Source organism: Centrocercus urophasianus, unplaced genomic scaffold (genome assembly GCF_019232065.1).
Source record: "Centrocercus urophasianus isolate 14NV4802_14NV808 unplaced genomic scaffold, USGS_Curo_1.0 seq_13, whole genome shotgun sequence".
NCBI classification, from domain to species: Eukaryota; Metazoa; Chordata; class Aves; order Galliformes; family Phasianidae; genus Centrocercus; species Centrocercus urophasianus.
In genome coordinates, this window is record NW_024884475.1 from 10,085,157 (window position 1) to 10,100,307 (window position 15,151).

At 35.4% G+C, this 15,151-nt stretch overlaps 1 protein-coding gene and 1 long non-coding RNA gene across 3 annotated transcripts in view; one reads left to right on the forward strand and one right to left on the reverse strand.

Moving 5' to 3' along the window:
• The window catches only part of SORCS2 (sortilin related VPS10 domain containing receptor 2), a 510,780-nt gene that overhangs the window by 144,576 nt on the left and 351,053 nt on the right, over nt 1-15,151 (reverse strand). The gene's annotated exons all lie outside the window — the stretch shown is intronic.
• Nucleotides 1-15,151, forward strand: part of LOC122157132 — a 26,247-nt gene that overhangs the window by 4,205 nt on the left and 6,891 nt on the right. For both annotated transcript variants that reach the window (XR_006167772.1, XR_006167773.1), the window contains exon 2: nt 4,340-4,413. This is a non-coding gene — a long non-coding RNA (uncharacterized LOC122157132). The remainder of the gene's footprint in view (nt 1-4,339; nt 4,414-15,151) is intronic.

A 15,151-nucleotide genomic window follows, 5' to 3' on the forward strand; every position in this document is an offset into this window, starting at 1 on the left:
ATCCCACCCCCCTTTTCTGTTTTTGTTTCCGTCCCCCCCCCCCCCCCCCCCAAAAAAAAAAAAAACAACACATGAGAAAGATTCCAACTGTTAATACTGATCTGAGAATCCTGAGATTAATTTACTGTCAGTCACAAAAATATTCAGGAACTGTCAATGATTTAAGGAATTTAGATAACAATTTGAATACTCTGTTTTATTTCAGCACCACTTTCCATTTATTGAAAAAACATGATAATTTAAGCGACATTTCTGTCAACCTTTTCCTACTGATTACAAAACTTAACAGAATATTAAGGCACCCTATTGAAATCACCTCTAACTGCTGTGATACAGTTGAGCGTCTCTTGAGTGTTTAACACATTTACAAGGAGATTACCATTGAGTGCATACATTTTAGCATGAAATTATCCATGAATGTAATTGCCGATTTTCCCCGTTTAACTGTAGGTTATTTTTATTAACACTTCAATGCCATGAAAAACGTCTGCAACAGAATGGCTTCTTCCCTTCCTCCCAGCACACTGCAGCTGGGTGTACACACCCTGAATGCAGTGGGTGTCACCACAGGTCAAAAACTACAAAGTACTCTTCGCTAAGCTGGTTTGAGAAAGAAACTGCTAAACTGAATTTTTCTAGATACCTTTCATATTTTCTCCTTGTCCTCAAATCACACGCATATAATGCTAATTTAATTGTTAACTGACACATCATGACTTATAGTAAAATCAATGATGTTTACATCATTAACTCTGGAGCCAACAGTGCCTTCTAAGACACTTAAATTCTTCATTATGAACTCATGAATCAATTTTTCATGTTACATAACAAAATAAATAATAAATAATTATATTAATCTTTTATAATTTTTTATTCCAATTGTATTTACATTCATGCATATAGAGTTAAGAAGTTTTGGTGCAAATATTTAGTAAGTTCTGGAAATTTGGGGTGTTTCCACAGAAGCAGAAATTATGTAGAAAGAAGAAAAGGACTAATAGTGGAGAAGAGGTCAGAAAGATAAGTGTAACACACACAAGAAGCAGTGATAAAGACTGATGAAAGTAGATGTGATCCTTAAGATAACAGATCTCAGATTTTGAGCAAAACTCTGTTCCTCAAACCCAACAGCCTTCTTAAGCTTTAATTTGCTTGTTGAGGAGTTGTAGAAGTGGATGCAAAGTAGCATATAAATTATTGAACACCTTTGTGAATAAAATAATTGAAAGCACACTAGTCTGCTGGGCTCTCTACAGGAAAAAAAAACATGCTTCTAAGACTGTTACAGAGTGTAGACATTCGAACTTCACTAGGATGAAAAGCACTGCTTTGCAAAACTGAACGTCTGTAAGACCATGGAATAATTCACCTGATATAAGCACCCAATATTTTTTAAGTCATAGCTATGAGTGTTTTATCAACACTAGTGTTGATAAACAGTGAACAACAGTGTTTTATCAATATCTAAAATGAGTGAACTCATTTCACCAAATATATCTCAGAATGCATTTATGTTAATCTCTACGAGAGAGGAGAAAAGGAGAAAGGAAATATCTAAAACACTGAAAGTAACAACAAAAGAGAACAAAAATAAACTTAGCTAGATGTTGGCTTTCAACAGCAGAACACAAATTACAGACCATTTTTTAATAGCAAATAGATGACAAAGGTGTATCTTCTGCCTGAATGTTACTATTGCTATTGTTACCACAAAAAAAATATCAAATACATACTTCCCAATGTTTTGTTTTCTTGTAGCCTGCAGCTATACTGAGCACTTTAAGTATTTTGCAATTTGTGGCTAGTCTCTTCTCTCATTTTCATACCAAGCTCATCATTTTCAAACAAAAGCCAGCAGAATAGGGTATTTATTCACTGGAAATATCAAGTGATTCTCAGATAGCTAGAACTAGATGATTTTAATGGTCTAAACCCAAACCATTCTATGATTCTGTAGTTCTGAAAAAGGAAAACAAACCAGAGAAAGCTACTAAAAAATTTCCATCACAATGGCAAGCTCCTAAGGTAAGAGCTATGTCTCTTCCTGTGGCTTGTGTGGCAAATTGAAAGATCAGATAATAACAAAGTAACTTAAAACCTTTTCTGAATACTTCTAGCGTTCTGCATGCAGCGATATACTCTAACAAGATTACAGAAAAGAAACAAACCAACAATCAACCAAGTATTATATATTTCTGAAGGTTTTAGGTCTTGTACCTGCACTTAAGATATTTAGAGCACTCAAGTATAAATATATGCTCAGAACAACCTACGGTAGTGCTCACAATGGCTTGGCTAAACTTTGGTCTTAATGATCAAATTGTTTAAGCATTTATGCAGGTTCTGTAAGATGTCCACTTCTTAGGGTCTCTCAGCCTCCTTATGAATCTTCACTGCAGTCTCCAGCTCTTTTTACATGAGCTTAAAATGCCTTGAAGCAGTAAAAATAAAATAAACATTTAAGAAAAGAGCCATATCTAATTCCAGAACTTCTATTTAAGTATTTGATTCTCTTTTGTATGGAATTATTTCAAAAGTAAATAAATAAATAAATCTGAAATGAACAGCCTGCGGTTTGTCCCTAAAACATTATTCCAACTCTGTCCACAACTGACATCTCACTAAACAAAATGGCTCGTGTACAAACTATACATGAACACAGACATGACAATTTAGCACTGTGTTTGAAATTTTCAGGAGAAAGCCCAGGAGACAAGCCCACGTTATTTGCTATGGTTTGCAATGAATTTAGTTCATTTTTAAGCAAGTATTGGGTCATGTTGCATGGTAGATTACCTTTTTCTTTCTAATGTTGGTAGCATCTGGTTAATGAACAATTCAAATACACTGGGGATATGCTAAATTACTGAGAAAGAAGCTGCATATAGGAGTGCTCTAATTTCCTCAGAAGAAGTTCTATTAATGTGAGAAAACGGTAATTACCCTCATAGCACAGAATCATCAGCATCTACACTTGAGTAGTTATAAGACAATTCAGAGCTTAAAAAGCAGTCAGACTTGAACAGTCAAGACAGCATTCATCGTGCAACTCTGTTTGGGGTTCAGACCTAAGTTGAACAAGCGAAAACAAAGGCAATAATATATCTTAAAATATTTCAAAATCCTGCTTTACTACCTCTAAAGGAAGATATGTCACTACAGTTGCTCTAAGATATCTATCACCACCTCATATTAATAAAAAAAATAAGCAAGCTGAAATTTGGTGTTGATTGGAATAAAACTTCCTCCACATAGGCAATCTAAAGATAAATATTTAGTTTCTCTCTGAAGTCATGCCATAAGGATAGATAGCTTGAAATGGCAATTCCTTCTATTCATGTGATGTCTATTTTAAGACAGAACAAATGCTCCTCCACAGATGACTGCTCACTGACAAGACAGAAATACCAGAAAATTAGCACAAGACAAATGTACAATATTTATACTGCTAAGTCAGATACGCATTTAACATTGATGGTGAAAATTCTAATGGTTATGGACTATTAGTTCTAGCAACGGATGTTAAAGCCCTAATGCAAGATTAGTTTGTTGGGGTTTTTTGTTTGTTTGTTTGGTTTTAACTTGAAGTAAAGCTCCACCACCATTTCTGTAGATATTTAGCTTCCAGATGGCTGGAAACATTCTCAAAGGCAGTTCACTTAATTGTAGTATACAGTTCATAATGGGGAGCAGATAGCCACTTTAAGGATGTACAACTAATACTGAAGCATCATCATATTTTTACTTAATGAACCTCTTCCCTCGTGTTGCCAATTTCTGGTGTCTATCTTTGGAATGCAATGGAAAAAAAGAATCATGCTTGCCATGACAAATGTGTTGTGGGAAAGCTTTGGTCACCATTTCAAAGAAAGTAAATTTTAGTTTTATCTACCGCTACCACAATAATGGAGAAAAACAGACAAACATCCATGACTACTGTACTGATTCTAGAAACAATTCATTTAAAGAAGCAAATTTATTGACAATGCATTCTCTCTGAAACCCAATTTTATTTACTTACTTTTAAAAATATTTTAGAGCTACACTCATACTCAACGGCACTCAGCTTCCACTCCGTTTGCATCGTTAGTCTATATAAGGCACTGAGAAAATACAAAGTATTATCTGATTCTTGACCAATTTTATACCAACATCATTCACATTTTACAAGAGCTATAAAAATACCGTAAATAAAAACATTTAAAACTAATTCACTGTTGCACATCCACTTGCTTGGAAACCAAACTTGGTGTTAATTTGCACCAGCCATACATTTTTATTGTTTGCACTTTCACTTCTCACATCACACTGATGTTTCTTTTCCTATTTTTCTATTCAGTGGCTGAATTGCTTTGGGGGCAGGTCATACTTGAATCAGTACGAAAAGAAATCTTAACCAACAGAGCCACAAAGGTAAGCATATATACAGTATCAAAAATTAATATTTATGTTAACAAAGTAATTAAAAAAAAGAAAAAGCCCTCTGAAAAAATCTAATGCCGAGGTTCAGCTCAGTAGTAATTAGCAAAACGCATCTGACGCTTTCCTGGCTCAGCAGACCAACTAGGATGCCTGGCCATCACTATGAAATGTACAAGAAGCAATAATGATTTAAGATAATCATTCTATTCATCACCCATCATCTGCTAATACATAACACCATGACCTGCTATACAGTACAGGTCATTACATGGGTTCATCCTTTTATTTCTCTCTAACTTGACTTCCTTCTTCAAATTTTATGACTTCTAAATCTTTCTTCTGAAACATTTATTCCTGCTACACGTGTACAGCTTTTATTTTTTATATATTTGCACACACACATGATTAAAGAGTGCTTCTGGTTGCCTCTTCGGCAGGAAAGATTTACTATGATTAATACATGCATGTATTAAATCATAACTGGAAAAATTTTGCTAATTATCTTCATTAGTTTTAGAGTTTGGTTTTCACAGAACCCTAGAAACTCTCTCCCCCTCCTTGAAACACTTTCACCTCAAGAGCTATAGTACAGAGAGCTGCAGTGAACCTAGCTGTCTATATTTGATGGTTGCAGAAATCAAAACAATTTAAATATGCATCCACTTTACTTCCATTTGGCAGCTACCAACTAAATATATCACCTTATAAAACGATTATATTTACATTTCCAAAAGTTATTGCCTGAACAGAAAATAAACTGCAATTTTTGCATTTTGATTGCTTACATTATCATTCCCCTCTTAATAGTGATATTAGACTTAATAATGGAACAATATATACAAGTACATTAAATATACTTTGTTCTGAGAACAAAATAGCTCAGAAGAAATCATTACTTTAAAAAGCATGTATCTGGCAGCATTGCTAAAAAACTTCCAGCAGAGGTTCCCAATAAGTCTAACACTTGAATTAATGTCAGGAAGGGAGGGGCTGATTTTCAGGAGAGATAATGAACACTACATTCCTTGGCCTTCTTAAGAAATAAGACCTCTTTCAGGTCCTTGCAAACCCAGGTGTTATGTGCTGTGTTCCCCAACTTGTAACCCCATCTTAGAGACAAACAATTATAATAAAAAAAATAATTAAGAGATGTAACATAAGGCTGCAGAACTATAGTCAAAGAGCTATCATGCTAGATAATCTTATCCAGTCAGATGTCACTTGATTTTTATGAACATTATGAAGACATATGAGAAAAAGATATAGTCAGAATGGTGAGAGATGCTCTATAAAAGCAATTGGAAAGAGCTGTTACAAAAAGAAAACCAGAATAACCCAGGCAAAACTCTGTATTACTACAAATTTTGTTGTTCTTCTGGTTTACATTTAGGATTAAAAGAGGATGCAAACCAATGCACATGAACTCTGGTGTGCAATCAAGTAGAACAGGGCATACTAATTTCTTCCCAGCCACATGGAAGTGCTTTTGGAGTTGGTTTAGAGAGCACAATTATATAATTTATTCCAATGCCACAACAACAACAAAAAAACCCACAAATACTAGGAAAAAAAAATAACACACTTCATCAGTGACAGAAATTGCAAACTCATTCTTTTAAGTCTGTTTTATACATCAATGAAATAAAAAAATAATATTAGGAATGGCACTGAAATAGAAAAAAAACTTTCAGCAATTGGTTCTTAAGGTATCCGGGGCACAGTTGCCCGCAGTGTGCACATACACTATCCAGCACAACCTTTATAAATGATCTCTAGTTTATACTTCAAGTCTGTGAAAAATAATCTTCCTCTCAATGACATCCATTTTTCCTAGGTTTAACAAAATATATCTAAAAGATGAATGGACTTCCTTTTTCAAATTATTCTCAAAATTACAGCGATTCTCCAGTACAGAAGAGCAGTCACTTTGATAGAAACATACAGCAGCCACAAACTTACTTTAATCTCCTGATTTGATCTTCATAACCTTCACATCAAAATAGTAGGTAAATACCAGTGAATATAACTCCTTGCTGCCAGTTCTGAGCTCCTAACTCAATTCACGCTCATTCTCAGTCATATTTTAACTCAATCCTACACCCACAGCAGCACAGTGGAAATTTGGGATTAGTATCAGTGTTAAGCGCTGGACCACATAAAATTATATTGAGAAAAAGGAGAGAACTGCAGACAGCCAGAATACAACTGCAGATGAGTAAGAGAAAAGAAATGAAAAAATAAGAAAACACCCAATATCACATAGTTGAGTTCAAAGCAGCTCCTTTTTTGTCGCTACCTCACACCTATTTGCCATACATTCCTAGAAGTGCTCTCCCCACAGTTTTTTTCCATGGAGTACAAATTAACTTGAAGCTGCTCTGTTTCTTTTGGCACCAACCCTATACAGTCCCAGCCCAGTTATAGCTTGAGCTGAGAAACAGGAAACTGCACAATGCAATGCCACAGCATCAAGCAGGTAATGGGACAGAAATTCCAGATCTCCATGGCCAAAAAAAAAAGTACAAAGACACTTACAAAGGGATCAATCAGAATTTTGTTGGCATGTCCCAGTTAAAACAATTTTTAGTTTTTCATAGAATCACTGAATATCCTAAGCTGGAAGATTCCCACAAGGATCATCAAATCCAACTCTATTTTTACTCAGAAAAAAACTATATGTATTCTTAATTCTTCTTAAACAAGAGAAAAACTATATGTTTTCTAAATTCTTCTTGACCAAGAGAAAAAATTTCCTTATGAAATAGAACAAAGTGAACATAGAAGAGGATTGAACTGCCACAGTTAAATCCAAGTAAAATCCATGTAAAGCAGTCAACATGACAGCGTGTTCTTGCTGTCCATTTAAGTCAAAACGCACTGACACTTGCAAATAGACATTTAGTGACCTTCAGAAAGAACAAAATTTAAAACATTATATTGACCATCAGACAAGATTCAAAAGAGTGAATTCAGTTTGATAAATCTAGACTTAAGGAAGAAAAAGTACATCTCCTTTTAGTTCACTTCCTCTTCCTTCAGTTATTCATATAAAGGATAATGAATTCTCAATCTCATCCTTAGAGGCTCTATCAATAACACTGCAGACAAACTCAATTAGCATTTAAAGGCTACAACCTCCTTGAATTGCTTTGAGATTCTTTTGAGCTCATCTCCCAGCTAGACAATGTACTGAGACTGATTTAGCCCACCCTTTTTGAAATATTGCTGCTATTTTGCCCTTAATATATCATGAACAAAAGCATGCCTTCATTCTGATAGAGGACCACAATGAAGTTGGCATTAAGTTGAATAAATGAGAACAGATAACTACGCAATATCGAATCTGATGGTTCTGAACAGCACATTTACTTTGCGTAAACAGATTACCCATTGAAAAAAATTCCTTAAAACCATTTACTTTGTACTTTATTCAGAAGCAGTGAAATCTGAAACTATCTTCAAGTCAAACTACTATGGGAGCACTAGAAGTACTTTAAAGACTCAGAACTTCTCACTTGCTGTTGAATATTACTGTTGCTGTATATGCTTCACTTGTTCCCATATATACTTTCAGTCTCTTTTCCAAAGGCTGTTCAAACACCAACTTCAGTGCCATCCTATGAATGGCATTGGTTAATCATGCAGTGTTTGAATAAAATCTTTTCTTTCATCAGTTTTCAATTTTCCCCTTCCAGTTCCAATCAGTGTTTCATTGTTCTTCTATTCATGCTTTAAAAATATAAGTTCCCATCCCACTTTTCTTTAGAGCAATCATTACTTCGGGTAGTTTTACTGTTTCCCTCTTATTCATCTCTCCCTAAATAGTCCCACTCTTCAGGATCTCTTTTCATATGATAGTATTTTCTTCACATCCCTGTAACCCATCTCCCTCAACTGCTCTATTTTGCCAATATGTCTTTCTGATACAGCAATCAGAACCATATGCAACATCCCAGGTGAGGGTAGAACACTGACATTTTAAAAAATAAAACAGCAGCTGTAGTCATTTCAGCATTTTTCTCCTCCCATTCCTCTAGCTTTTGAATATTTGTTTTTTTTTTTTTTGGCAGCTGTTGCACAACAAATTGAAACCTGAATTTGCCTATATGCATTGATGGTGAGGTCTATTTTTGACTGGATTTTGCCAAGTTACAGCATAACACTGATTTCTAAACTTAGATATCCACATAAATGCCTAAATCTGAGCAAGTTAGAAGCTCTTCTGTAAGCAACAAATAAGTGATTTTGGGATACAGATTCAGATATCCACTCTATGAACTGAACTGCTTCCTATGACTGCAGTTCCTCCTCACCCACGCTGAGATCTTCAGTTGAAGGAAAACAACACTTTCCCAGAAGTGAACCATCTGTAGTTATAATTCCATCCATAAATATTTTTAAGCATGCATACATATTATATATACGTAATATATAAAGCAGGGGGACTTTCCTTACAGGATTGAAGCCACATCTTGGATTGATCGTTATTCTAATGTCAATTCTTAGATTTTATTCCATTCACAAATTATCACAGCTTTGTCACATTTCTCTAATAAAGTAATCAATATTTTCCTTTCAGTTCGGAAAAAAATGTTTCATTTCAGTTTGATAATTTTAAGCTTGAATTAGAGTTGACTTCTATTTTTATTTTGCTCAATTGATAATGTTTTCACAGTACAGTAAAACACCTGAATTGCAAACCAAAGAGATCAAGAGTTTCTCTGAGACAGTATCATTTAAAAGTGCTTTTTGGTCACGATTTATGCTGTTGTAAAAAAAGCAGAGGTGAGGACGGAGTTTCAGACAGGAGAAAGAAAAGACAAAAATGTAAGAGCAGAGTTTAATGAAGGAGAAAGAAAGGGGGGTGGTAAGATAAAAATGATAAATAGGAGAATGTCGTACTAAAAAAAAAAAAAAAAAAAAAAAAAAAAAAAAAGCAGCAAGCAGTAGTATACAGCTTTTGGTTAAAAAAAAAAAAAAAACTTGCCTTAAATAAAAAAGTCAAATCTAATGTAAATGTAAAATCCCAACAGCATTGCTGCCCTTTTGTGCAAATGCTGACACATGATGGAAATTTCCATTTCCCAATGGCAATGCAGGCATCTGTGCACATGAGTTTTCTGGGATTTTCATTTTGCTTGTTTGTTTTCCAATAAAATAGTATTGATTCACAGTCAGGTGGTACAAAACAGCTGTAAAAAAAAAAACTGTGGGGAAAAAAAAAAACCACAGGTCTTTACTCACCTCCCTCTTACCACTCGAGTTAAACAAAGGAGACTTAATGATTTTGCTTAATGCATTGGAGTATAAGAAATTGCACTTAAAACAGCATTTTGCTTACCAAGTCTTATATTTTAAACAAATACAGGCCCTTTAAGAATGTGTTGAGCTGATTTTAAAACCGCAGAAGAAAATTAGAAGCTCTTTTTGTATAATCAAACATCAAAGTTTGATGCGGAATATGGTTTTGCAATAAAATTTAGTACTTTCTCATTTGCATTTCAAATAAACCATTAATAACTTACAAAAGGACTGAGAACCAAGATAAAACATACTTTCCACTTTGATATGTCAGCTGTTGTTCACGCCTGTGGCTTCACTTTTCTGATACACAGTTACTATAACTTTTCACCACTATTTTCTTTTCTTTTATATTTAACCTTATGCCATCACAAGTATCTAACACTGGAAGAGCTGCCCTTACATGGGTTTCTAAACACCACAAAATCCTACGATAGACATGGATTATGATTTCAAAAGCTTTCAAAATGGACTTGCAGCTCACTTCTCTTTATCCCCAATTAGTGTCCTCAAACTCCCTTTCAACTCCTTTTTGTAGTTGGCAGCATCTGCTGCTCTTCTGACTGGACTCTTGCAACAGCCTTCTGTACTTGGAAAATAAATTGACCAGAAAGATTTAAAATTTTTAAAAAACTAAAGCATTAGCTTGAGCTGCTTCAGACAGTGCTGCCAACTCTGTTGCTACATGCGATTTTGGAATGCCACCAAAAGGAAAGGTTGGGTCATCATGATGGTGACCATTCTCACTCCATGTTCTGCATGAAATACAAGTTCTTGTCATTCAAATCCCAAAGCAGGAGCTCCAAGTTAATGTTAACTTACACCTGCACACTGCATCAAGGGGCAGAGACTAAGAAAGATAACATGTAGTGATCCAGAAAAGAGTGGTTTTGTGCCTACTTGATCAGTTCAGAAAGCATTTTTAAATTATAAAGAGTGAGTGTTCTGAAGATAGTCTGTCTCTGATTCAGTGAAAAGGTCATTTCTGTCTTGCAACACATATAGAGTCCTGGGGGAAGATGCACATCATAGAAACACTACTAGAGAGATGCTTGCAATGTATCAGGAGGAGAAAAAAAGACAAACAAAACAGACTATTGCCACACTTCATTCACACTTCTCCACAGAAAAGCATTTGCTCACCTCACTGAATAATCACAATCAGATTCTCATCACCACAGAGATTTTTAGCATCTCCAATACAATTTCTGTCAGCATATACCTATCCAAAGCCTGTATTATCAGAAATACACAAGGCATTGAGGATGAGAATGCAGACTGTAGAGAGCCCAGTGAAGACCACCAGAATGATTCACACATCATGCTGTTAATTCCTGATCGTGAGTTTCTAGTTCTGTTTAGAGAGGAAAAAAAAAGGTTCTAATGCATTTACTTTAATCTCAGATATTTAAAGTAAAAATGGATTAAAGAAATAGTCAATGTTCTAATCATCTAAATATATTTCATTTTTAAGTCAGGACAACTTAAAAATGAAACTCAAAACAAATCAGTGCCTCACAATTTAAATCATTTTTTAGACCATTTGAATTAATAATGCTATTGATTCAACAAAAAGTTATATGCTGATAATTCACCATAGAAGTAGCAATGTTCTGCATTTTTTTCACTAGATATAACCATCATGAACAGCATATTAACTCCCAATTCTACTGAACAGTCATAAAAGACCATGCAGAGGAGCTGACACGATTTAAGCATTGTGCAGGGAGACTGATCTAAAGCTCCATCTGAACCTGAGCAGAGGTTTTCACAGTCAGCATTGTCAACCTGAAGACATGTTGCTAAATTCAAGTAAAAAATAAAGTCAAATATTATAAGTTGCTTTCTTCGAGTGTGCAGCCACTGAGAGAGACTTCTAGGAAACAAGACATCCATTTGTTTGCAGCATAAGCCCTTGTTTAATGAAGTTAATGCTAATAAAACACATACCTGTGCCAATAGCTGAATGAGTAGTTACTAGACAGGTTACAAGTGCAACAATTCTAATCCAATTATTAAAAAAAAAAAAACAAAAAAAAACAAAAAAAAAACTCTATAAAAACTATGTAAGAAGTTGAGCTATTAGACTAAAAGTTCTTTTCATTCCATAGTGACAGATGAATGCAATAAAGTCCCTAGCAGTGTTCACTGAGTGATGCATTTTTTCCACTATCACTTAACTGTCTGGATATATAAAAAAATCAATACTCCCACACATGCTATCATTCTTCTGCTTCTGTCCTATTCAGGAATGTATGGAAGTAAAGAATCCCCAGGTGTAATTACAAATCTATTTAAAACAAAATATTGAATCTTGTCTTCAAAACTTCTATATGGCATTTTCAATGCAATTAGTTATGATTGTCCTTAAGAAAAAGGATTTGGAAATATTTTAAAAATGCAGAAAAGGATGAAAACATACTGAATTGCAGCAGAGATATCTACGTAGTCACTAAGTCACATCCACTAGAGAAGTAAAGACACCAACCAATTAGAGCAGAATTACCAAGCCTGCTTAAGGAGCCTGAAGGTATGTCTAACCAAGCATCCCAACAGCACTTCCTGAGCCTGTTCTGTACGCAGAAACACAATGCAGGAGGAACACCCAAGCTGATGCACATAACCATCAGGAAGGAACAGTTTGTCCCCACCTAGAAGTGTCCAAAGGCCAGGCTGGACAGGGCTTTGGGCAACCTGATCTAGAGGGTGGTGTCCCTTCCCATGGCAGGGGGTTGAAACACGGTGGCCTTTAAGATCCCTTCAAGAGGTCATCTGGTCCAACTTCCCTGCAATGAACGGGGATAGGCACAGCTAAATCAGGTTGCTCAGAGCCTGATCCAGTCTGACCTTGAACATCTCCATTCCTTTCCCTTACAGTTAAATGCTGTGTTTTCTTTGGACTGTAATGAAATGTGTTTCTTTTTCAAGCAGAGGAAAGAGTATAATAACTTATTTACTATCCTATACGGTAACCTACTCACCAGGTTAAGACTATTCCACCGATCAGCTTTCAGCCAAACTGAACAAGATCACTGCTCAGCTCACGTTTATACTTGACTCCTGCACTGGCAAGATGAAACTTAGGGTGGCACGGAGAAGGAAAAAGTGGGCTTCTCTCCCTAGCTAGCTCCTCAGAGAAGGCAGTCATAGATTTGGCCCCTGTCTGCAGAAGCATATTTTAATACTCTGTTGATTAACTGCCAAACATAGAAACTCTTCTGAAAAAACAACAGTATTTAGGGGACACCTCTGAAACACGCAATTTCTGACTTCAATTCACTTTAGCTGAAATCCTAGGATCCTGATTTTCTATTCCCTTTAGAGACACTCTAATGAACTTCCTTCTGATACGTAGGTATAACCGCCTCTTGTAGCAATCATAATTGCCATGGTTTTGCAACACTTTCAGTGTTGGTTAGACAAGTGCTAAATATATCTTCTGTATTATTTCCTTGGGATTAAGCAATGAGATGACTGCTTCATGAATCACACACTGACTGCCTCAGGCATAAGACAAGTGCTGAAGCATAAAGATTCACCTCTAGGCTTGCACAGCACTAAAAGCTTAGGCACTTTAATAACTCCACTAGTAGAAAACAGCTGGACTTCCAGGGACTCTGACTCACCTAGTGACATTCAGGATTATTGTCTCACACTTCAATTCCATCTAAATTGTATTTAGATTCTAAGCGTTGAGCTAGGCTTTAGAAAAAGATGAGGAGTGGGCTGCAAGAAGAAATGAGTAGCTGGGGAAAAAGAGTGTTATATTCTCACAAAAGACTGTATCCATAGCTATCTCCTGAAAGAAATGAGAAGATTTAGAAAGCTATGAGAAAGTTCAGCACTCAATATCATGTTCTTTCAGTGAAACCAGCATTTAAAATATAGAAAATAGAACGTAACAAGGCTACAAAGGAATTCCACTGAGAATACCAAGAAAGAATATGTCAAGTCATTTCAGGTGTATCCAGGTGTATTTCGTTACATCATTTGCACAGAATCATTTATTGCACAATGTATTTTTTATGGTATTGGAAAGCTTTAAATAACATTTTTTTGGTTATAGCAGGGTAATTAATCAATAATAAACTATGCAGAGATCAGCCACAGCATTTAACTTAAAGTGTTATTTTGAGTAAAGTTATCTCACATAAAGACAGCCACAGGGAGCACTGGCTAGTGCAAGGCATAGGTGCCATGTAGCAACTTGCACAATTAGCCATGCTGGAGCAGACATGGTGCAAATCAGTGGGTTTTTTTGTTGTTGTTGTTTTGTTTTTTCCCCAGATTGGAAATCAAAAGATTTCTGAGGAAAATTTAAAGTAAAATTTTGTCCCATACGTTTTGTTCCAGTTTTAATACACTGCTATCTTCCCACAACTCATGGTTCAGCAGCTGCTAAGCCAAGAAAATTAGCTTTGTGGCTAACAGTCTGGATGTCCTTCACTTCCATGAATTTCTTAGTTGCTTTAAAAAAAAATAATCAGTGCAAATTTTCAGCATCCACAGAATCCTATGCCAATACTGAAACACACAAAGCAGCAGTAGACATAGAAACTAGGACTATTCAATCTGAGGAGGTTTACTTGTTTTAAAGGATTTGCTAGGATGTTTTGTTGAACTCCACTGGAGAAACTCAAGCAGACTACATCAACCAAGTCTCTTACACTTAAATATTCCGTCAATTTCTCTGAAGAAAACTCTAATAGATTTTTGAGACATTCAGATGTGCATTGAATTCCTTCAGTATTATCCATTTCATGTTCTACTTATTTTCATTGAAACTCATTTCCATCAATTAGCTGTGGGTATTGGGTTCAATGTGTAGTTCCACAGAGCACCTTCTTTTTTCTTCCCTCCTCAATTTTGGGGTGTATTTGAGGCATTCTAGCCTGAGGTAACATCAGATTTCAGAGTTTTTCATCGCTACATTCCTTTCACATCCTGAATGACCACTATCATCTCCTGACAATTTTTTTAAAGCCTGTTCTACTGGTACTGCAGCTTAATTCTCTTGGATCTTCCCTGTAAACAAAGGTGCTGGTTGGAAAACCTATTTACTCATTTTGGGCAAATCCAATTTCTTCCATTTTTTCAAATTTTTCAATGTTTCCCCCCAGCATAACAGACAAATGATGATGGACATCAAACCAGTTGATTATCTTCACTATAAATCTGTGAAACGGAGAATAACACAATACTTACCTTTCTATAGATGCTTATAACTTAAAAGCAAAGCACCTGCTATTAATTGTTTTTATTCTAAGATGAAACAAGTTATTTTACTGCAAAGGTAGGGCACTGTGTCTTACAGTACAGCAGAAAACAAGTAATTATCCTGAACAGCAATTAAATTCTTCCACAAGATGAGTTTAAAATCCCCTTAATCCATGCAACTTAAAAAAAAAAAAAAAAAAAAAAAAAAAAA